This window comes from Stegostoma tigrinum, chromosome 29 (assembly GCF_030684315.1).
Source record: "Stegostoma tigrinum isolate sSteTig4 chromosome 29, sSteTig4.hap1, whole genome shotgun sequence".
Classification (NCBI taxonomy): Eukaryota; Metazoa; Chordata; class Chondrichthyes; order Orectolobiformes; family Stegostomatidae; genus Stegostoma; species Stegostoma tigrinum.
In genome coordinates this window covers 46732477-46755385 of record NC_081382.1, presented here as the reverse complement: position 1 = coordinate 46755385, position 22909 = coordinate 46732477, and positions in this window count along the sequence as shown.

Sequence of the window (22909 nt, the reverse complement as noted above, 5' to 3'; positions counted from 1 at the left end):
AGCCCCTATGTATCAGCCCCTCTGTTTCAGCCACTCTGTTTCTCGCCCTCTGTTTCTCGCCCTCTGTTTCTCGCTCTCTGTTTCTCGCCCTCTGTTTCTCGCCCTCTGCTCAGCCCCTCTGTTTCAGCCCCTCTGTTTCAGCCCCGCTGTTTCTCGCCCTCTGTTTCTCGCCCACTGTTTCTCGCCCTCTGTTTCAGCCCCTCTGTTTCAGCCCCTCTGTTTCATCCCCTCTGTTTCTCGCCATTTGTTTCAGCCCCTCTGTTTCAGCCCGTCTGTTTCAGCCCCTCTGTTTCAGCCCCTCTGTTTCACCCCCTCTGTATCAGCCCCTCTGTTTCTCGCCCTCTGTTTCAGCCCCGCTGTTTCAGCGCCTCTGTATCAGCCCCTCTGTTTCAGCCCCTCTGTTTCAGCCCCTCTGTATCAGCCCCTCTGTTTCAGCCCCTCTGTTTCTCGCCCTCTGTTTCTCGCCCTCTGTTTCAGCCCCTCTGTTTCAGCCCCTCTGTTTCAGCCCCTCTGTTTCACCACCTCTGTTTCTCGCCCTCTGTGTCTCGCCCTCTGTTTCTCGCTCTCTGTTTCTCGCACTCTAATTCTCGCCCTCTGTTTCAGCCCCTCTGTTTCAGCCCCTCTGTTTCAGCCCCTCTGTTTCAGCCCCTCTGTTTCTCGCCCTCTGTTTCAGCCCCTCTGTTTCTCGCCCTCTGTTTCAGCCCCTCTGTTTCACCCCCTCTGTATCAGCCCCTCTGTTTCAGCCCCTCTGTTTCTCGCCCTCTGTTTCTCGCCCTCTGTTTCTCGCTCTCTGTTTCTCGCCCTCTGTTTCTCGCCCTCTGTTTCAGCCCGTCTGTTTCAGCCCCTCTGTTTCAGCCCCGCTGTTTCTCGCCCTCTGTTTCTCGCCCACTGTTTCTCGCCCTCTGTTTCAGCCCCTCTGTTTCATCCCCTCTGTTTCAGCCCCTCTGTTTCAGCCCCTCTGTTTCTCGCCCTCTGTTTCTCGCCCTCTGTTTCTCGCCCTCTGTTTCAGCCCCTCTGTTTCAGCCCCTCTGTTTCAGCCCCTCTGTTTCTCGCCCTCTGTTTCTCGGCCTCTGTTTCTCGCCCTCTGTTTCAGCCCCTCAGTTTCAGCCCCTTTGTTTCAGCCCCTCTGTTTCAGCCCCTCTGTTTCTCGCCCTCTGTTTCAGCCCCTCTGTTTCAGCCCCTCTGTTTCAGCCCCTCTGTTTCAGCCCCTCTGTTTCTCGCCCTCTGTTTCTCGCCCTCTGTTTCTCGCCCTATGTTTCAGCCCCTCTGTTTCAGTCCCTCTGTTTCAGCCCCTCTGTTTCTCGCCCTCTGTTTCTCGCCCTCTGTTTCAGCCCCTCTGTTTCAGCCCCTCTGTTTCTCGCCCTCTGTTTCAGCCCCTCTGTTTCAGCCCCTCTGTTTCTCGCCCTCTGTTTCAGCCCCGCTGTTTCAGCCCCTCTGTATCAGCCCCTCTGTTTCAGCCCCTCTGTTTCAGCCCCTCTGTATCAGCCCCTCTGTTTCAGCCCCTCTGTTTCTCGCCCTCTGTTTCTCGCCCTCTGTTTCAGCCCCTCTGTTTCAGCCCCTCTGTTTCAGCCCCTCTATTTCAGCCCCTCTGTTTCTCGCCCTCTGTTTCTCGCCCTCTGTTTCTCACTCTCCGTTTCTCGCCCTCTAATTCTCGCCCTCTGTTTCAGCCCCTCTGTTTCAGCCCCTCTGTTTCAGCCCCTCTGTTTCAGCCCCTCTGTTTCTCGCCCTCAGTTTCAGCCCCTCTGTTTCTCGCCCTCTGTTTCAGCCCCTCTGTTTCAGCCCCTCTGTTTCAGCCCCTCTTTTTCAGCCCCTCTGTTTCTCGCCCTCTGTTTCTCGCCCTCTGTTTCTCGCTCTCTGTTTCTCGCCCCCTGTTTCTCGCCCTCTGTTTCAGCCCCTCTGTTTCAGCCCCTCTGTTTCAGACCCTCTGTTTCTCGCCCTCTGTTTCTCGCCCACTGTTTCTCGCCCTCTGTTTCAGCCCCTCTGTTTCAGCCCCTCTGTTTCAGCCCCTCTTTTTCAGCCCCTCTGTTTCTCGCACCCTGTTTCTCGCCCTCTGTTTCTCGCTCTCTGTTTCTCGCCCTCTGTTTCTCGCCCTCTGTTTCAGCCCCTCTGTTTCAGCCCCTCTGTTTCAGCCCCTCTGTTTCTCGCCCTCTGTTTCTCGCCCTCTGTTTCTCGCCCTCTGTTTCAGCCCCTCTGTTTCAGCCCCTTTGTTTCAGCCCCTCTGTTTCAGCCCCTCTGTTTCACGCCCTCTGTTTCAGCCCCTCTGTTTCAGCCCCTCTGTTTCAGCCCCTCTGTTTCACCCCTCTGTTTCAGCCCCTCTGTTTTGTCGCCCTCTGTTTCTCGCTCTCTGTTTCAGCCCCTCTGTTTCAGCCTCTCTGTTTCAGCCCCTCTGTTTCTCGCCCTCGGTTTCCCGCCCTCTGTTACTTCCCCTCTATTTCAGCCCCTCTGTTTCTCGCCCTCTGTTTCAGCCCCTCTGTTTCAGCCCCTCTGTCTCTCGCCCTCTGTTTCAGCCCCTCTGTTTCAGCCCCTCTGTATCAGCCCCTCTGTTTCAGCCCCACTGTTTCTCGCCTTCTGTTTCTCGCCCTCTGTTTCAGCCCCTCTGTTTCAGCCCCTCTGTTTCAGCTCCTCTGTTTCAGCCCCTCTCTTTCAGCCCCAATGTTTCTCGCCCCTGTTTCTCGCCCTCTGTTTCTCGCCCTCTGTTCCTCGCTCTCTGTTTCTCGCCCTCTGTTTCAGCCCCTCTGTTTCTCGCCCACTGTTTCAGCCCCTCTGTTTCTCGCCATCTGTTTCAGCCCCTCTGTTTCAGCCCCTCTGTTTCTCGCCCTCTGTTTCTCGCTCTCTGTTTCTCGCCCTCTGTTTCTCGCCCTCTGTTTCAGCCCCTCTGTTTCAGCCCCTCTGTTTCAGCCCCTCTGTTTCAGCCCCTCTGTTTCTCGCCCTCTGTTTCTCGGCCTCTGTTTCTCGCCCTCTGTTTCAGCCCCTCAGTTTCAGCCCCTTTGTTTCAGCCCCTCTGTTTCAGCCCCTCTGTTTCTCGCCCTCTGTTTCAGCCCCTCTGTTTCAGCCCCTCTGTTTCAGCCCCTCTGTTTCAGCCCCTCTGTTTCTCGCCCTCTGTTTCTCGCCCTCTGTTTCTCGCCCTATGTTTCAGCCCCTCTGTTTCAGTCCCTCTGTTTCAGCCCCTCTGTTTCTCGCCCTCTGTTTCTCGCCCTCTGTTTCAGCCCCTCTGTTTCAGCCCCTCTGTTTCTCGCCCTCTGTTTCAGCCCCTCTGTTTCAGCCCCTCTGTTTCTCGCCCTCTGTTTCAGCCCCGCTGTTTCAGCCCCTCTGTATCAGCCCCTCTGTTTCAGCCCCTCTGTTTCAGCCCCTCTGTATCAGCCCCTCTGTTTCAGCCCCTCTGTTTCTCGCCCTCTGTTTCTCGCCCTCTGTTTCAGCCCCTCTGTTTCAGCCCCTCTGTTTCAGCCCCTCTATTTCAGCCCCTCTGTTTCTCGCCCTCTGTTTCTCGCCCTCTGTTTCTCACTCTCCGTTTCTCGCCCTCTAATTCTCGCCCTCTGTTTCAGCCCCTCTGTTTCAGCCCCTCTGTTTCAGCCCCTCTGTTTCAGCCCCTCTGTTTCTCGCCCTCAGTTTCAGCCCCTCTGTTTCTCGCCCTCTGTTTCAGCCCCTCTGTTTCAGCCCCTCTGTTTCAGCCCCTCTTTTTCAGCCCCTCTGTTTCTCGCCCTCTGTTTCTCGCCCTCTGTTTCTCGCTCTCTGTTTCTCGCCCCCTGTTTCTCGCCCTCTGTTTCAGCCCCTCTGTTTCAGCCCCTCTGTTTCAGACCCTCTGTTTCTCGCCCTCTGTTTCTCGCCCACTGTTTCTCGCCCTCTGTTTCAGCCCCTCTGTTTCAGCCCCTCTGTTTCAGCCCCTCTTTTTCAGCCCCTCTGTTTCTCGCACCCTGTTTCTCGCCCTCTGTTTCTCGCTCTCTGTTTCTCGCCCTCTGTTTCTCGCCCTCTGTTTCAGCCCCTCTGTTTCAGCCCCTCTGTTTCAGTCCCTCTGTTTCTCGCCCTCTGTTTCTCGCCCTCTGTTTCTCGCCCTCTGTTTCAGCCCCTCTGTTTCAGCCCCTTTGTTTCAGCCCCTCTGTTTCAGCCCCTCTGTTTCACGCCCTCTGTTTCAGCCCCTCTGTTTCAGCCCCTCTGTTTCAGCCCCTCTGTTTCACCCCTCTGTTTCAGCCCCTCTGTTTTGTCGCCCTCTGTTTCTCGCTCTCTGTTTCAGCCCCTCTGTTTCAGCCTCTCTGTTTCAGCCCCTCTGTTTCTCGCCCTCGGTTTCCCGCCCTCTGTTTCTTCCCCTCTATTTCAGCCCCTCTGTTTCTCGCCCTCTGTTTCAGCCCCTCTGTTTCAGCCCCTCTGTCTCTCGCCCTCTGTTTCAGCCCCTCTGTTTCAGCCCCTCTGTATCAGCCCCTCTGTTTCAGCCCCACTGTTTCTCGCCTTCTGTTTCTCGCCCTCTGTTTCAGCCCCTCTGTTTCAGCCCCTCTGTTTCAGCTCCTCTGTTTCAGCCCCTCTCTTTCAGCCCCAATGTTTCTCGGCCCTGTTTCTCGCCCTCTGTTTCTCGCCCTCTGTTCCTCGCTCTCTGTTTCTCGCCCTCTGTTTCAGCCCCTCTGTTTCTCGCCCACTGTTTCAGCCCCTCTGTTTCTCGCCATCTGTTTCAGCCCCTCTGTTTCAGCCCCTCTGTTTCTCGCCCTCTGTTTCTCGCTCTCTGTTTCTCGCCCTCTATTTCTCGCCCTCTGTTTCAGCCCCTCTGTTTCAGCCCCTCTGTTTCAGCCACTCTGTTTCAGCCCCTCTGTTTCTCGCCCTCTGTTTCAGCCCCTCTGTTTCTCGCCATCTGTTTCAGCCCCTCTGTTTCAGCCCCTCTGTATCAGCCCCTCTGTTTCAGCCACTCTGTTTCTCGCCCTCTGTTTCTCGCCCTCTGTTTCTCGCTCTCTGTTTCTCGCCCTCTGTTTCTCGCCCTCTGCTCAGCCCCTCTGTTTCAGCCCCTCTGTTTCAGCCCCTCTGTTTCTCGCCCTCTGTTTCTCGCCCACTGTTTCTCGCCCTCTGTTTCAGCCCCTCTGTTTCAGCCCCTCTGTTTCATCCCCTCTGTTTCTCGCCATTTGTTTCAGCCCCTCTGTTTCAGCCCGTCTGTTTCAGCCCCTCTGTTTCAGCCCCTCTGTTTCACCCCCTCTGTATCAGCCCCTCTGTTTCTCGCCCTCTGTTTCAGCCCCGCTGTTTCAGCCCCTCTGTATCAGCCCCTCTGTTTCAGCCCCTCTGTTTCAGCCCCTCTGTATCAGCCCCTCTGTTTCAGCCCCTCTGTTTCTCGCCCTCTGTTTCTCGCCCTCTGTTTCAGCCCCTCTGTTTCAGCCCCTCTGTTTCAGCCCCTCTGTTTCACCACCTCTGTTTCTCGCCCTCTGTGTCTCGCCCTCTGTTTCTCGCTCTCTGTTTCTCGCACTCTAATTCTCGCCCTCTGTTTCAGCCCCTCTGTTTCAGCCCCTCTGTCTCAGCCCCTCTGTTTCAGCCCCTCTGTTTCTCGCCCTCTGTTTCAGCCCCTCTGTTTCTCGCCCTCTGTTTCAGCCCCTCTGTTTCACCCCCTCTGTATCAGCCCCTCTGTTTCAGCCCCTCTGTTTCTCGCCCTCTGTTTCTCGCCCTCTGTTTCTCGCTCTCTGTTTCTCGCCCTCTGTTTCTCGCCCTCTGTTTCAGCCCGTCTGTTTCAGCCCCTCTGTTTCAGCCCCGCTGTTTCTCGCCCTCTGTTTCTCGCCCACTGTTTCTCGCCCTCTGTTTCAGCCCCTCTGTTTCAGCCCCTCTGTTTCAGCCCCTCTGTTTCAGCCCCTCTGTTTCTCGCCCTCTGTTTCTCGCCCTCTGTTTCTCGCCCTCTGTTTCAGCCCCTCTATTTCAGCCCCTCTGTTTCTCGCCCTCTGTTTCAGCCCCTCTGTTTCAGCCCCTCTGTCTCTCGCCCTCTGTTTCAGCCCCTCTGTTTCAGCCCCTCTGTATCAGCCCCTCTGTTTCAGCCCCACTGTTTCTCGCCTTCTGTTTCTCGCCCTCTGTTTCAGCCCCTCTGTTTCAGCCCCTCTGTTTCAGCTCCTCTGTTTCAGCCCCTCTCTTTCAGCCCCAATGTTTCTCGCCCCTGTTTCTCGCCCTCTGTTTCTCGCCCTCTGTTCCTCGCTCTCTGTTTCTCGCCCTCTGTTTCAGCCCCTCTGTTTCTCGCCCACTGTTTCAGCCCCTCTGTTTCTCGCCATCTGTTTCAGCCCCTCTGTTTCAGCCCCTCTGTTTCTCGCCCTCTGTTTCAGCCCCTCTGTTTCAGCCCCTCTGTTTCAGCCCCTCTGTTTCAGCCCCTCTGTTTCAGCACCTCTGTTTCTCGCCCTTTGTTTCTCGCCCTCTGCTTCAGCCCCTCTGTTTCTCGCCCTCTGTTTCAGCCCCTCTGTTTCTCGCCCTCTGTTTCAGCCCCTCTGTATCAGTCCCTCTGTTTCAGCCCCTCTGTTTCAGCCCCTCTGTTTCAGCCCCTCTGTTTCACGCCCTCTGTTTCAGCCCCTCTGTTTCAGCCCCTCTGTTTCTCGCCCTCTGTTTCAGCCCCTCTGTTTCAGCCCCTCTGTATCAGCCCCTCTGTTTCAGCCCCTCTGTTTCTCACCCTCTGTTTCTCGCCCTCTGTTTCAGCCCCTCTGTTTCTCGCCCTCTGCTCAGCCCCTCTGTTTCAGCCCCTCTGTTTCAGCCCCGCTGTTTCTCGCCCTCTGTATCTCGCCCACTGTTTCTCGCCCTCTGTTTCAGCCCCTCTGTTTCAGCCCCTCTGTTTCATCCCCTCTGTTTCTCGCCATTTGTTTCAGCCCCTCTGTTTCAGCCCGTCTGTTTCAGCCCCTCTGTTTCAGCCCCTCTGTTTCACCCCCTCTGTATCAGCCCCTCTGTTTCTCGCCCTCTGTTTCAGCCCCGCTGTTTCAGCGCCTCTGTATCAGCCCCTCTGTTTCAGCCCCTCTGTTTCAGCCCCTCTGTATCAGCCCCTCTGTTTCAGCCCCTCTGTTTCTCGCCCTCTGTTTCTCGCCCTCTGTTTCAGCCCCTCTGTTTCAGCCCCTCTGTTTCAGCCCCTCTGTTTCACCACCTCTGTTTCTCGCCCTCTGTGTCTCGCCCTCTGTTTCTCGCTCTCTGTTTCTCGCACTCTAATTCTCGCCCTCTGTTTCAGCCCCTCTGTTTCAGCCCCTCTGTTTCAGCCCCTCTGTTTCAGCCCCTCTGTTTCTCGCCCTCTGTTTCAGCCCCTCTGTTTCTCGCCCTCTGTTTCAGCCCCTCTGTTTCACCCCCTCTGTATCAGCCCCTCTGTTTCAGCCCCTCTGTTTCTCGCCCTCTGTTTCTCGCCCTCTGTTTCTCGCTCTCTGTTTCTCGCCCTCTGTTTCTCGCCCTCTGTTTCAGCCCGTCTGTTTCAGCCCCTCTGTTTCAGCCCCGCTGTTTCTCGCCCTCTGTTTCTCGCCCACTGTTTCTCGCCCTCTGTTTCAGCCCCTCTGTTTCAGCCCCTCTGTTTCAGCCCCTCTGTTTCAGCCCCTCTGTTTCTCGCCCTCTGTTTCTCGCCCTCTGTTTCTCGCCCTCTGTTTCAGCCCCTCTGTTTCAGCCCCTCTGTTTCAGCCCCTCTGTTTCTCGCCCTCTGTTTCTCGGCCTCTGTTTCTCGCCCTCTGTTTCAGCCCCTCAGTTTCAGCCCCTTTGTTTCAGCCCCTCTGTTTCAGCCCCTCTGTTTCTCGCCCTCTGTTTCAGCCCCTCTGTTTCAGCCCCTCTGTTTCAGCCCCTCTGTTTCAGCCCCTCTGTTTCTCGCCCTCTGTTTCTCGCCCTCTGTTTCTCGCCCTATGTTTCAGCCCCTCTGTTTCAGTCCCTCTGTTTCAGCCCCTCTGTTTCTCGCCATCTGTTTCTCGCCCTCTGTTTCAGCCCCTCTGTTTCAGCCCCTCTGTTTCTCGCCCTCTGTTTCAGCCCCTCTGTTTCAGCCCCTCTGTTTCTCGCCCTCTGTTTCAGCCCCGCTGTTTCAGCCCCTCTGTATCAGCCCCTCTGTTTCAGCCCCTCTGTTTCAGCCCCTCTGTATCAGCCCCTCTGTTTCAGCCCCTCTGTTTCTCGCCCTCTGTTTCTCGCCCTCTGTTTCAGCCCCTCTGTTTCAGCCCCTCTGTTTCAGCCCCTCTATTTCAGCCCCTCTGTTTCTCGCCCTCTGTTTCTCGCCCTCTGTTTCTCACTCTCCGTTTCTCGCCCTCTAATTCTCGCCCTCTGTTTCAGCCCCTCTGTTTCAGCCCCTCTGTTTCAGCCCCTCTGTTTCTCGCCCTCTGTTTCAGCCCCTCTGTTTCTCGCCCTCTGTTTCAGCCCCTCTGTTTCACCCCCTCTGTAACAGCCCCTCTGTTTCAGCCCCTCTGTTTCTCGCCCTCTGTTTCTCGCCCTCTGTTTCTCGCTCTCTGTTTCTCGCCCTCTGTTTCTCGCCCTCTGTTTCAGCCCGTCTGTTTCAGCCCCTCTGTTTCAGCCCCTCTGTTTCAGCCCAACTGTTTCAGCCCCTCTGATTCTCGCCCTCTGTTTCTCGCCCTCTGTTTCTCGCCCTCTGTTTCTCGCTCTCTGTTTCTTGCCCACTGTTTCAGCCCCTCTGTTTCTCGCCATCTGTTTCAGCCCCTCAGTTTCAGCCCCTCTGTTTCTCGCCCTCTGTTTCAGCCCCTCTGTTTCAGCCCCTCTGTTTCAGCCCCTCTTTTTCAGCCCCTCTGTTTCTCGCCCTCTGTTTCTCGCCCTCTGTTTCTCGCTCTCTGTTTCTCGCCCCCTGTTTCTCGCCCTCTGTTTCAGCCCCTCTGTTTCAGCCCCTCTGTTTCAGACCCTCTGTTTCTCGCCCTCTGTTTCTCGCCCACTGTTTCTCGCCCTCTGTTTCAGCCCCTCTGTTTCAGCCCCTCTGTTTCAGCCCCTCTTTTTCAGCCCCTCTGTTTCTCGCACCCTGTTTCTCGCCCTCTGTTTCTCGCTCTCTGTTTCTCGCCCTCTGTTTCTCGCCCTCTGTTTCAGCCCCTCTGTTTCAGCCCCTCTGTTTCAGCCCCTCTGTTTCTCGCCCTCTGTTTCTCGCCCTCTGTTTCTCGCCCTCTGTTTCAGCCCCTCTGTTTCAGCCCCTTTGTTTCAGCCCCTCTGTTTCAGCCCCTCTGTTTCAAGCCCTCTGTTTCAGCCCCTCTGTTTCAGCCCCTCTGTTTCAGCCCCTCTGTTTCAGCCCCTCTGTTTCAGCCCCTCTGTTTTGTCGCCCTCTGTTTCTCGCCCTCTGTTTCTCGCCCTCTGTTTCTCGCTCTCTGTTTCAGCCCCTCTGTTTCAGCCTCTCTGTTTCAGCCCCTCTGTTTCTCGCCCTCGGTTTCCCGCCCTCTGTTTCTTCCCCTCTATTTCAGCCCCTCTGTTTCTCGCCCTCTGTTTCAGCCCCTCTGTTTCAGCCCCTCTGTCTCTCGCCCTCTGTTTCAGCCCCTCTGTTTCAGCCCCTCTGTATCAGCCCCTCTGTTTCAGCCCCACTGTTTCTCGCCTTCTGTTTCTCGCCCTCTGTTTCAGCCCCTCTGTTTCAGCCCCTCTGTTTCAGCTCCTCTGTTTCAGCCCCTCTCTTTCAGCCCCAATGTTTCTCGCCCCTGTTTCTCGCCCTCTGTTTCTCGCCCTCTGTTCCTCGCTCTCTGTTTCTCGCCCTCTGTTTCAGCCCCTCTGTTTCTCGCCCACTGTTTCAGCCCCTCTGTTTCTCGCCATCTGTTTCAGCCCCTCTGTTTCAGCCCCTCTGTTTCTCGCCCTCTGTTTCAGCCCCTCTGTTTCAGCCCCTCTGTTTCAGCCCCTCTGTTTCAGCCCCTCTGTTTCAGCACCTCTGTTTCTCGCCCTTTGTTTCTCGCCCTCTGCTTCAGCCCCTCTGTTTCTCGCCCTCTGTTTCAGCCCCTCTGTTTCTCGCCCTCTGTTTCAGCCCCTCTGTATCAGTCCCTCTGTTTCAGCCCCTCTGTTTCAGCCCCTCTGTTTCAGCCCCTCTGTTTCACGCCCTCTGTTTCAGCCCCTCTGTTTCAGCCCCTCTGTTTCTCGCCCTCTGTTTCAGCCCCTCTGTTTCAGCCCCTCTGTATCAGCCCCTCTGTTTCAGCCCCTCTGTTTCTCACCCTCTGTTTCTCGCCCTCTGTTTCAGCCCCTCTGTTTCATCCCCTCTGTTTCAGCCCCTCTGTTTCAGCCCCTCTGTTTCAGCCCCTCTGTTTCTCGCCCTCTGTTTCTCGCCCTCTGTTTCTCGCTCTCTGTTTCTCGCCCTCTGTTTCTCGCCCTCTGTTTCAGCCCCTCTGTTTCAGCCCCTCTGTTTCAGCCACTCTGTTTCAGCCCCTCTGTTTCTCGCCCTCTGTTTCAGCCCCTCTGTTTCTCGCCATCTGTTTCAGCCCCTCTGTTTCAGCCCCTCTGTATCAGCCCCTCTGTTCCAGCCACTCTGTTTCTCGCCCTCTGTTTCTCGCCCTCTGTTTCTCGCTCTCTGTTTCTCGCCCTCTGTTTCTCGCCCTCTGCTCAGCCCCTCTGTTTCAGCCCCTCTGTTTCAGCCCCGCTGTTTCTCGCCCTCTGTTTCTCGCCCACTGTTTCTCGCCCTCTGTTTCAGCCCCTCTGTTTCAGCCCCTCTGTTTCATCCCCTCTGTTTCTCGCCATTTGTTTCAGCCCCTCTGTTTCAGCCCGTCTGTTTCAGCCCCTCTGTTTCAGCCCCTCTGTTTCACCCCCTCTGTATCAGCCCCTCTGTTTCTCGCCCTCTGTTTCAGCCCCGCTGTTTCAGCCCCTCTGTATCAGCCCCTCTGTTTCAGCCCCTCTGTTTCAGCCCCTCTGTATCAGCCCCTCTGTTTCAGCCCCTCTGTTTCTCGCCCTCTGTTTCTCGCCCTCTGTTTCAGCCCCTCTGTTTCAGCCCCTCTGTTTCAGCCCCTCTGTTTCAGCCCCTCTGTTTCAGCCCCTCTGTTTCACGCCCTCTGTTTCAGCCCCTCTGTTTCAGCCCCTCTGTTTCTCGCCCTCTGTTTCAGCCCCTCTGTTTCAGCCCCTCTGTATCAGCCCCTCTGTTTCAGCCCCTCTGTTTCTCACCCTCTGTTTCTCGCCCTCTGTTTCAGCCCCTCTGTTTCATCCCCTCTGTTTCAGCCCCTCTGTTTCAGCCCCTCTGTTTCAGCCCCTCTGTTTCTCGCCCTCTGTTTCTCGCCCTCTGTTTCTCGCTCTCTGTTTCTCGCCCTCTGTTTCTCGCCCTCTGTTTCAGCCCCTCTGTTTCAGCCCCTCTGTTTCAGCCACTCTGTTTCACCCCCTCTGTTTCTCGCCCTCTGTTTCAGCCCCTCTGTTTCTCGCCATCTGTTTCAGCCCCTCTGTTTCAGCCCCTCTGTATCAGCCCCTCTGTTCCAGCCACTCTGTTTCTCGCCCTCTGTTTCTCGCCCTCTGTTTCTCGCTCTCTGTTTCTCGCCCTCTGTTTCTCGCCCTCTGCTCAGCCCCTCTGTTTCAGCCCCTCTGTTTCAGCCCCGCTGTTTCTCGCCCTCTGTTTCTCGCCCACTGTTTCTCGCCCTCTGTTTCAGCCCCTCTGTTTCAGCCCCTCTGTTTCATCCCCTCTGTTTCTCGCAATTTGTTTCAGCCCCTCTGTTTCAGCCCGTCTGTTTCAGCCCCTCTGTTTCAGCCCCTCTGTTTCACCCCCTCTGTATCAGCCCCTCTGTTTCTCGCCCTCTGTTTCAGCCCCGCTGTTTCAGCCCCTCTGTATCAGCCCCTCTGTTTCAGCCCCTCTGTTTCAGCCCCTCTGTATCAGCCCCTCTGTTTCAGCCCCTCTGTTTCTCGCCCTCTGTTTCTCGCCCTCTGTTTCAGCCCCTCTGTTTCAGCCCCTCTGTTTCAGCCCCTCTGTTTCACCACCTCTGTTTCTCGCCCTCTGTGTCTCGCCCTCTGTTTCTCGCTCTCTGTTTCTCGCACTCTAATTCTCGCCCTCTGTTTCAGCCCCTCTGTTTCAGCCCCTCTGTTTCAGCCCCTCTGTTTCAGCCCCTCTGTTTCTCGCCCTCTGTTTCTGCCCCTCTGTTTCTCGCCCTCTGTTTCAGCCCCTCTGTTTCACCCCCTCTGTATCAGCCCCTCTGTTTCAGCCCCTCTGTTTCTCGCCCTCTGTTTCTCGCCCTCTGTTTCTCGCTCTCTGTTTCTCGCCCTCTGTTTCTCGCCCTCTGTTTCAGCCCGTCTGTTTCAGCCCCTCTGTTTCAGCCCCGCTGTTTCTCGCCCTCTGTTTCTCGCCCACTGTTTCTCGCCCTCTGTTTCAGCCCCTCTGTTTCAGCCCCTCTGTTTCAGCCCCTCTGTTTCAGCCCCTCTGTTTCTCGCCCTCTGTTTCTCGCCCTCTGTTTCTCGCCCTCAGTTTCAGCCCCTCTGTTTCAGCCCCTCTGTTTCAGCCCCTCTGTTTCTCGCCCTCTGTTTCTCGGCCTCTGTTTCTCGCCCTCTGTTTCAGCCCCTCAGTTTCAGCCCCTTTGTTTCAGCCCCTCTGTTTCAGCCCCTCTGTTTCTCGCCCTCTGTTTCAGCCCCTCTGTTTCAGCCCCTCTGTTTCAGCCCCTCTGTTTCAGCCCCTCTGTTTCTCGCCCTCTGTTTCTCGCCCTCTGTTTCTCGCCCTATGTTTCAGCCCCTCTGTTTCAGTCCCTGTGTTTCAGCCCCTCTGTTTCTCGCCCTCTGTTTCTCGCCCTCTGTTTCAGCCCCTCTGTTTCAGCCCCTCTAATTCTCGCCCTCTGTTTCAGCCCCTCTGTTTCAACCCCTCTGTTTCAGCCCCTCTGTTTCAGCCCCTCTGTTTCTCGCCCTCTGTTTCAGCCCCTCTGTTTCTCGCCCTCTGTTTCAGCCCCTCTGTTTCACCCCCTCTGTAACAGCCCCTCTGTTTCAGCCCCTCTGTTTCTCGCCCTCTGTTTCTCGCCCTCTGTTTCTCGCTCTCTGTTTCTCGCCCTCTGTTTCTCGCCCTCTGTTTCAGCCCGTCTGTTTCAGCCCCTCTGTTTCAGCCCCGCTGTTTCTCGCCCTCTGTTTCTCGCCCACTGTTTCTGGCCCGCTGTTTCAGCCCCTCTGTTTCAGCCCCTCTGTTTCAGCCCCTCTGTTTCTCGCACTCTGTTTCTCGCCCTCGGTTTCCCGCCCTCTGTTTCTTCCCCTCTATTTCAGCCCCTCTGTTTCTCGCCCTCTGTTTCAGCCCCTCTGTTTCAGCCCCTCTGTCTCTCGCCCTCTGTTTCAGCCCCTCTGTTTCAGCCCCTCTGTATCAGCCCTTCTGTTTCAGCCCCACTGTTTCTCGCCTTCTGTTTCTCGCCCTCTGTTTCAGCCCCTCTGTTTCAGCCCCTCTGTTTCAGCTCCTCTGTTTCAGCCCCTCTCTTTCAGCCCCAATGTTTCTCGCCCCTGTTTCTCGCCCTCTGTTTCTCGCCCTCTGTTCCTCGCTCTCTGTTTCTCGCCCTCTGTTTCAGCCCCTCTGTTTCTCGCCCACTGTTTCAGCCCCTCTAATTCTCGCCATCTGTTTCAGCCCCTCTGTTTCAGCCCCTCTGTTTCTCGCCCTCTGTTTCAGCCCCTCTGTTTCAGCCCCTCTGTTTCAGCCCCTCTGTTTCAGCCCCTCTGTTTCAGCACCTCTGTTTCTCGCCCTTTGTTTCTCGCCCTCTGCTTCAGCCCCTCTGTTTCTCGCCCTCTGTTTCAGCCCCTCTGTTTCTCGCCCTCTGTTTCAGCCCCTCTGTATCAGTCCCTCTGTTTCAGCCCCTCTGTTTCAGCCCCTCTGTTTCAGCCCCTCTGTTTCACGCCCTCTGTTTCAGCCCCTCTGTTTCAGCCCCTCTGTTTCTCGCCCTCTGTTTCAGCCCCTCTGTTTCAGCCCCTCTGTATCAGCCCCTCTGTTTCAGCCCCTCTGTTTCTCACCCTCTGTTTCTCGCCCTCTGTTTCAGCCCCTCTGTTTCATCCCCTCTGTTTCAGCCCCTCTGTTTCAGCCCCTCTGTTTCAGCCCCTCTGTTTCTCGCCCTCTGTTTCTCGCCCTCTGTTTCTCGCTCTCTGTTTCTCGCCCTCTGTTTCTCGCCCTCTGTTTCAGCCCCTCTGTTTCAGCCCCTCTGTTTCAGCCACTCTGTTTCAGCCCCTCTGTTTCTCGCCCTCTGTTTCAGCCCCTCTGTTTCTCGCCATCTGTTTCAGCCCCTCTGTTTCAGCCCCTCTGTATCAGCCCCTCTGTTCCAGCCACTCTGTTTCTCGCCCTCTGTTTCTCGCCCTCTGTTTCTCGCTCTCTGTTTCTCGCCCTCTGTTTCTCGCCCTCTGCTCAGCCCCTCTGTTTCAGCCCCTCTGTTTCAGCCCCGCTGTTTCTCGCCCTCTGTTTCTCGCCCACTGTTTCTCGCCCTCTGTTTCAGCCCCTCTGTTTCAGCCCCTCTGTTTCATCCCCTCTGTTTCTCGCCATTTGTTTCAGCCCCTCTGTTTCAGCCCGTCTGTTTCAGCCCCTCTGTTTCAGCCCCTCTGTTTCACCCCCTCTGTATCAGCCCCTCTGTTTCTCGCCCTCTGTTTCAGCCCCGCTGTTTCAGCCCCTCTGTATCAGCCCCTCTGTTTCAGCCCCTCTGTTTCAGCCCCTCTGTATCAGCCCCTCTGTTTCAGCCCCTCTGTTTCTCGCCCTCTGTTTCTCGCCCTCTGTTTCAGCCCCTCTGTTTCAGCCCCTCTGTTTCAGCCCCTCTGTTTCACCACCTCTGTTTCTCGCCCTCTGTGTCTCGCCCTCTGTTTCTCGCTCTCTGTTTCTCGCACTCTAATTCTCGCCCTCTGTTTCAGCCCCTCTGTTTCAGCCCCTCTGTTTCAGCCCCTCTGTTTCAGCCCCTCTGTTTCTCGCCCTCTGTTTCAGCCCCTCTGTTTCTCGCCCTCTGTTTCAGCCCCTCTGTTTCACCCCCTCTGTATCAGCCCCTCTGTTTCAGCCCCTCTGTTTCTCGCCCTCTGTTTCTCGCCCTCTGTTTCTCGCTCTCTGTTTCTCGCCCTCTGTTTCTCGCCCTCTGTTTCAGCCCGTCTGTTTCAGCCCCTCTGTTTCAGCCCCGCTGTTTCTCGCCCTCTGTTTCTCGCCCACTGTTTCTCGCCCTCTGTTTCAGCCCCTCTGTTTCAGCCCCTCTGTTTCAGCCCCTCTGTTTCAGCCCCTCTGTTTCTCGCCCTCTGTTTCTCGCCCTCTGTTTCTCGCCCTCAGTTTCAGCCCCTCTGTTTCAGCCCCTCTGTTTCAGCCCCTCTGTTTCTCGCCCTCTGTTTCTCGGCCTCTGTTTCTCGCCCTCTGTTTCAGCCCCTCAGTTTCAGCCCCTTTGTTTCAGCCCCTCTGTTTCAGCCCCTCTGTTTCTCGCCCTCTGTTTCAGCCCCTCTGTTTCAGCCCCTCTGTTTCAGCCCCTCTGTTTCAGCCCCTCTGTTTCTCGCCCTCTGTTTCTCGCCCTCTGTTTCTCGCCCTATGTTTCAGCCCCTCTGTTTCAGTCCCTGTGTTTCAGCCCCTCTGTTTCTCGCCCTCTGTTTCTCGCCCTCTGTTTCAGCCCCTCTGTTTCAGCCCCTCTAATTCTCGCCCTCTGTTTCAGCCCCTCTGTTTCAGCCCCTCTGTTTCAGCCCCTCTGTTTCAGCCCCTCTGTTTCTCGCCCTCTGTTTCAGCCCCTCTGTTTCTCGCCCTCTGTTTCAGCCCCTCTGTTTCACCCCCTCTGTAACAGCCCCTCTGTTTCAGCCCCTCTGTTTCTCGCCCTCTGTTTCTCGCCCTCTGTTTCTCGCTCTCTGTTTCTCGCCCTCTGTTTCTCGCCCTCTGTTTCAGCCCGTCTGTTTCAGCCCCTCTGTTTCAGCCCCGCTGTTTCTCGCCCTCTGTTTCTCGCCCACTGTTTCTGGCCCTCTGTTTCAGCCCCTCTGTTTCAGCCCCTCTGTTTCAGCCCCTCTGTTTCAGCCCCTCTGTTTCTCGCCCTCGGTTTCCCGCCCTCTGTTTCTTCCCCTCTATTTCAGCCCCTCTGTTTCTCGCCCTCTGTTTCAGCCCCTCTGTTTCAGCCCCTCTGTCTCTCGCCCTCTGTTTCAGCCCCTCTGTTTCAGCCCCTCTGTATCAGCCCTTCTGTTTCAGCCCCACTGTTTCTCGCCTTCTGTTTCTCGCCCTCTGTTTCAGCCCCTCTGTTTCAGCCCCTCTGTTTCAGCTCCTCTGTTTCAGCCCCTCTCTTTCAGCCCCAATGTTTCTCGCCCCTGTTTCTCGCCCTCTGTTTCTCGCCCTCTGTTCCTCGCTCTCTGTTTCTCGCCCTCTGTTTCAGCCCCTCTGTTTCTCGCCCACTGTTTCAGCCCCTCTAATTCTCGCCATCTGTTTCAGCCCCTCTGTTTCAGCCCCTCTGTTTCTCGCCCTCTGTTTCAGCCCCTCTGTTTCAGCCCCTCTGTTTCAGCCCCTCTGTTTCAGCCCCTCTGTTTCAGCACCTCTGTTTCTCGCCCTTTGTTTCTCGCCCTCTGCTTCAGCCCCTCTGTTTCTCGCCCTCTGTTTCAGCCCCTCTGTTTCTCGCCCTCTGTTTCAGCCCCTCTGTATCAGTCCCTCTGTTTCAGCCCCTCTGTTTCAGCCCCTCTGTTTCAGCCCCTCTGTTTCACGCCCTCTGTTTCAGCCCCTCTGTTTCAGCCCCTCTGTTTCTCGCCCTCTGTTTCAGCCCCTCTGTTTCAGCCCCTCTGTATCAGCCCCTCTGTTTCAGCCCCTCTGTTTCTCACCCTCTGTTTCTCGCCCTCTGTTTCAGCCCCTCTGTTTCATCCCCTCTGTTTCAGCCCCTCTGTTTCAGCCCCTCTGTTTCAGCCCCTCTGTTTCTCGCCCTCTGTTTCTCGCCCTCTGTTTCTCGCTCTCTGTTTCTCGCCCTCTGTTTCTCGCCCTCTGTTTCAGCCCCTCTGTTTCAGCCCCTCTGTTTCAGCCACTCTGTTTCAGCCCCTCTGTTTCTCGCCCTCTGTTTCAGCCCCTCTGTTTCTCGCCATCTGTTTCAGCCCCTCTGTTTCAGCCCCTCTGTATCAGCCCCTCTGTTTCAGCCACTCTGTTTCTCGCCCTCTGTTTCTCGCCCTCTGTTTCTCGCTCTCTGTTTCTCGCCCTCTGTTTCTCGCCCTCTGCTCAGCCCCTCTGTTTCAGCCCCTCTGTTTCAGCCCCGCTGTTTCTCGCCCTCTGTTTCTCGCCCACTGTTTCTCGCCCTCTGTTTCAGCCCCTCTGTTTCAGCCCCTCTGTTTCATCCCCTCTGTTTCTCGCCATTTGTTTCAGCCCCTCTGTTTCAGCCCGTCTGTTTCAGCCCCTCTGTTTCAGCCCCTCTGTTTCACCCCCTCTGTATCAGCCCCTCTGTTTCTCGCCCTCTGTTTCAGCCCCGCTGTTTCAGCCCCTCTGTATCAGCCCCTCTGTTTCAGCCCCTCTGTTTCAGCCCCTCTGTATCAGCCCCTCTGTTTCAGCCCCTCTGTTTCTCGCCCTCTGTTTCTCGCCCTCTGTTTCAGCCCCTCTGTTTCAGCCCCTCTGTTTCAGCCCCTCTGTTTCACCACCTCTGTTTCTCGCCCTCTGTGTCTCGCCCTCTGTTTCTCGCTCTCTGTTTCTCGCACTCTAATTCTCGCCCTCTGTTTCAGCCCCTCTGTTTCAGCCCCTCTGTTTCAGCCCCTCTGTTTCAGCCCCTCTGTTTCTCGCCCTCTGTTTCAGCCCCTCTGTTTCTCGCCCTCTGTTTCAGCCCCTCTGTTTCACCCCCTCTGTATCAGCCCCTCTGTTTCAGCCCCTCTGTTTCTCGCCCTCTGTTTCTCGCCCTCTGTTTCTCGCTCTCTGTTTCTCGCCCTCTGTTTCTCGCCCTCTGTTTCAGCCCGTCTGTTTCAGCCCCTCTGTTTCAGCCCCGCTGTTTCTCGCCCTCTGTTTCTCGCCCACTGTTTCTCGCCCTCTGTTTCATCCCCTCTGTTTCAGCCCCTCTGTTTCAGCCCCTCTGTTTCAGCCCCTCTGTTTCTCGCCCTCTGTTTCTCGCCCTCTGTTTCTCGCCCTCAGTTTCAGCCCCTCTGTTTCAGCCCCTCTGTTTCAGCCCCTCTGTTTCTCGCCCTCTGTTTCTCGGCCTCTGTTTCTCGCCCTCTGTTTCAGCCCCTCAGTTTCAGCCCCTTTGTTTCAGCCCCTCTGTTTCAGCCCCTCTGTTTCTCGCCCTCTGTTTCAGCCCCTCTGTTTCAGCCCCTCTGTTTCAGCCCCTCTGTTTCAGCCCCTCTGTTTCTCGCCCTCTGTTTCTCGCCCTCTGTTTCTCGCCCTATGTTTCAGCCCCTCTGTTTCAGTCCCTGTGTTTCAGCCCCTCTGTTTCTCGCCCTCTGTTTCTCGCCCTCTGTTTCAGCCCCTCTGTTTCAGCCCCTCTAATTCTCGCCCTCTGTTTCAGCCCCTCTGTTTCAGCCCCTCTGTTTCAGCCCCTCTGTTTCAGCCCCTCTGTTTCTCGCCCTCTGTTTCAGCCCCTCTGTTTCTCGCCCTCTGTTTCAGCCCCTCTGTTTCACCCCCTCTGTAACAGCCCCTCTGTTTCAGCCCCTCTGTTTCTCGCCCTCTGTTTCTCGCCCTCTGTTTCTCGCTCTCTGTTTCTCGCCCTCTGTTTCTCGCCCTCTGTTTCAGCCCGTCTGTTTCAGCCCCTCTGTTTCAGCCCCGCTGTTTCTCGCCCTCTGTTTCTCGCCCACTGTTTCTGGCCCTCTGTTTCAGCCCCTCTGTTTCAGCCCCTCTGTTTCAGCCCCTCTGTTTCTCGCACTCTGTTTCTCGCCCTCTGTTTCTCGCTCTCTGTTTCTCGCCCTCTGTTTCTCGCCCTCTGTTTCAGCCCCTCTGTTTCAGCCCCTCTGTTTCAGCCCCTCTGCTTCTCACCCTCTGTTTCTCGCCCTCTGTTTCTAGCCCTCTGTTTCAGCCCCTCAGTTTCAGCCCCTTTGTTTCAGCCCCTCTGTTTCAGCCCCTCTGTTTCTCGCCCTCTGTTTCAGCCCCTCTGATTCAGCCCCTCTGTTTCAGCCCCTCTGTTTCAGCCCCTCTGTTTCAGCCCCTCTGTTTCTCGCCCTCTGTTTCGCGCCCACTGTTTCTCGCCCTCTGTTTCTCGCCCTCTGTTTCAGCCCCTCTGTTTCAGTCCCTCTGTTTCAGCCCCTCTGTTTCTCGCCCTCTGTTTCTCGCCCTCTGTTTAGGCCCCTCTGTTTCAGCCCCTCTGTTTCAGCCCCTCTGTTTCTCGCCCTCTGTTTCAGCCCCTCTGTTTCAGCCCCTCTGTTTCTCGCCCTCTGTTTCAGCCCCTCTGTTTCAGCCCCTCTGTATCAGCCCCTCTGTTTCAGCCCCTCCTTTTCTCGCCCTCTGTTTCTCGCCCTCTGTTTCAGCCCCTCTGTTTCAGCCCCTCTGTTTCAGCCCCTCAGTTTCAGCCCCTCTGTTTCTCGCCCTCTGTTTCTCGCCCTCTGTTTCTCGCTCTCTGTTTCTCGCCCTCTGTTTCAGCCGCTCTGTTTCAGCCCCTCTGTTTCAGCCCCTCTGTTTCTCGCCCTCTGTTTCAGCCCCTCTGTTTCTCGCCATCTGTTTCAGCCCCTCTGTTTCAGCCCCTCAGTTTCTCGCCCTCTGTTTCAGACCCTCTGTTTCAGCCCCTCTGTTTCAGCCCCTCTGTTTCAGCCCCTCTGTTTCAGCACCTCTGTTTCTCGCCCTTTGTTTCTCGCCCACTGTTTCAGCCCCTCTGTTTCTCGCCCTCTGTTTCAGCCCCTCTGTTTCTCGCCCTCTGTTTCAGCCCCTCTGTTTCATCCCCTCTGTTTCTCGCCCTCTGTTTCAGCCCCTCTGTTTCAGCCCCTCTGTATCAGCCCCTCTGTTTCAGCCCCTCTGTTTCTCGCCCTCTGTTTCTCGCCCTCTGTTTCAGCCCCTCTGTTTCAGCCCCTCTGTTTCAGCCCCTCTGTTTCAGCCCAACTGTTTCAGCCCCTCTGATTCTCGCCCTCTGTTTCTCGCCCTCTGTTTCTCGCCCTCTGTTTCAGCCCCTCTGTTTCAGCCCCTCTGTTTCAGACCCTCTGTTTCTCGCCCTCTGTTTCTCGCCCACTGTTTCTCGCCCTCTGTTTCAGCCCCTCTGTTTCAGCCCCTCTGTTTCAGCCCCTCTTTTTCAGCCCCTCTGTTTCTCGCACCCTGTTTCTCGCCCTCTGTTTCTCGCTCTCTGTTTCTCGCCCTCTGTTTCTCGCCCTCTGTTTCAGCCCCTCTGTTTCAGCCCCTCTGTTTCAGCCCCTCTGTTTCTCGCCCTCTGTTTCTCGCCCTCTGTTTCTCGCCCTCTGTTTCAGCCCCTCTGTTTCAGCCCCTTTGTTTCAGCCCCTCTGTTTCAGCCCCTCTGTTTCACGCCCTCTGTTTCAGCCCCTCTGTTTCAGCCCCTCTGTTTCAGCCCCTCTGTTTCAGCCCCTCTGTTTCTCGCCCTCTGTTTCTCGCCCTCTGTTTCTCGCCCTCTGTTTCTCGCTCTCTGTTTCAGCCCCTCTGTTTCAGCCTCTCTGTTTCAGCCCCTCTGTTTCTCGCCCTCGGTTTCCCGCCCTCTGTTTCATCCCCTCTATTTCAGCCCCTCTGTTTCTCGCCCTCTGTTTCAGCCCCTCTGTTTCAGCCCCTCTGTCTCTCGCCCTCTGTTTCAGCCCCTCTGTTTCAGCCCCTCTGTATCAGCCCCTCTGTTTCAGCCCCTCTGTTTCTCGCCTTCTGTTTCTCGCCCTCTGTTTCAGCCCCTCTGTTTCAGCCCCTCTGTTTCAGCACCTCTGTTTCAGCCCCTCTCTTTCAGCCCCAATGTTTCTCGCCCCTGTTTCTCGCCCTCTGTTTCTCGCCCTCTGTTCCTCGCTCTCTGTTTCTCGCCCTCTGTTTCAGCCCCTCTGTTTCTCGCCCACTGTTTCAGCCCCTCTGTTTCTCGCCATCTGTTTCAGCCCCTCTGTTTCAGCCCCTCTGTTTCTCGCCCTCTGTTTCAGCCCCTCTGTTTCAGCCCCTCTGTTTCAGCCCCTCTGTTTCACCCCCTCTGTTTCAGCACCTCTGTTTCTCGCCCTTTGCTTCTCGCCCTCTGTTTCAGCCCCTCTGTTTCTCGTCCTCTGTTTCAGCCCCTCTGTTTCTCGCCCTCTGTTTCAGCCCCTCTGTATCAGTCCCTCTGTTTCAGCCCCTCTGTTTCAGCCCCTCTGTTTCAGCCCCTCTGTTTCACGCCCTCTGTTTCAGCCCCTCTGTTTCAGCCCCTCTGTTTCTCGCCCTCTGTTTCAGCCCCTCTGTTTCAGCCCCTCTGTATCAGCCCCTCTGTTTCAGCCCCTCTGTTTCTCACCCTCTGTTTCTCGCCCTCTGTTTCAGCCCCTCTGTTTCATCCCCTCTGTTTCAGCCCCTCTGTTTCAGCCCCTCTGTTTCAGCCCCTCTGTTCCTCGCCCTCTGTTTCTCGCCCTCTGTTTCTCGCTCTCTGTTTCTCGCCCTCTGTTTCTCGCCCTCTGTTTCAGCCCCTCTGTTTCAGCCCCTCTGTTTCAGCCCCTCTGTTTCTCGCCCTCTGTTTCTCGCCCTCTGTTTCTCGCTCTCTGTTTCTCGCCCTCTGTTTCTCGCCCTCTGTTTCAGCCCCTCTGTGTCAGCCCCTCTGTTTCAGCCCCGCTGTTTCTCGCCCTCTGTTTCTCGCCCACTTTTTCTCGCCCTCTGTTTCAGCACCTCTGTTTCAGCCCCTCTGTTTCAGCCCCTCTGTTTCTCGCCATTTGTTTCAGCCCCTCTGTTTCAGCCCCTCTGTTTCTCGCCCTCTGTTTCAGCCCATCTGTTTCTCGCCCTCTGTTTCAGCCCCTCTGTTTCAGCCCCTCTGTATCAGCCCCTCTGTTTCAGCCCCTCTGTTTCAGCCCCTCTGTATCAGCCCCTCTGTTTCAGCCCCTCTGTTTCTCGCCCTCTGTTTCTCGCCCTCTGTTTCAGCCCCTCTGTTTCAGCCCCTCTGTTTCAGACCCTTTGTTGCAGCCCCTCTGTTTCAGCCCCTCTGTTTCTCGCCCTCTGTTTCAGCCCCTCTGTTTCAGCCCCTCTGTTTCAGCCCCTCTGTTTCAGCCCCTCTGTTTCTCGCCCTCTGTTTCTCTCCCTCTGTTTCAGCCCCTCTGTTTCAGCCCCTCTGTTTCAGCCCCACTGTTTCAGCCCCTCTGATTCTCGCCCTCTGTTTCTCGCCCTCTGTTTCTCGCCCTCTGTTTCAGCCCCTCTGTTTCAGCCCCTCTGTTTCGCGCCCTCTGTTTCTCGCCCTCTGTTTCTCGCCCTCTGTTTCAGCCCCTCTGTTTCAGTCCCTCTGTTTCAGCCCCTCTGTTTCTCGCCCTCTGTTTCTCGCCCTCTGTTTAGGCCCCTCTGTTTCAGCCCCTCTGTTTCAGCCCCTCTGTTTCTCGCCCTCTGTTTCAGCCCCTCTGTTTCAGCCCCTCTGTTTCTCGCCCTCTGTTTCAGCCCCTCTGTTTCAGCCCCTCTGTATCAGCCCCTCTGTTTCAGCCCCTCCTTTTCTCGCCCTCTGTTTCTCGCCCTCTGTTTCAGCCCCTCTGTTTCAGCCCCTCTGTTTCAGCCCCTCAGTTTCAGCCCCTCTGTTTCTCGCCCTCTGTTTCTGGCCCTCTGTTTCTCGCCCTCTGTTTGTCGCCCTCTGTTTCTCGCTCTCTGTTTCTCGCCCACTGTTTCAGCCCCTCTGTTTCTCGCCATCTGTTTCAGCCCCTCTGTTTCAGCCCCTCAGTTTCTTGCCCTCTGTTTCAGACCCTCTGTTTCAGCCCCTCTGTTTCAGCCCCTCTGTTTCAGCCCCTCTGTTTCAGCACCTCTGTTTCTCGCCCTTTGTTTCTCGCCCACTGTTTCAGCCCCTCTGTTTCTCGCCCTCTGTTTCAGCCCCTCTGTTTCTCGCCCACTGTTTCAGCCCCTCTGTTTCATCCCCTCTGGTTCTCGCCCTCTGTTTCAGCCCCTCTGTTTCAGCCCCTCTGTATCAGCCCCTCTGTTTCAGCCCCTCTGTTTCTCGCCCTCTGTTTCTCGCCCTCTGTTTCAGCCCCTCTGTTTCAGCCCCTCTGTTTCAGCCCCTCTGTTTCAGCCCAACTGTTTCAGCCCCTCTGATTCTCGCCCTCTGGTTCTCGCCCTCTGTTTCTCGCCCTCTGTTTCTCGCTCTCTGTTTCTCGC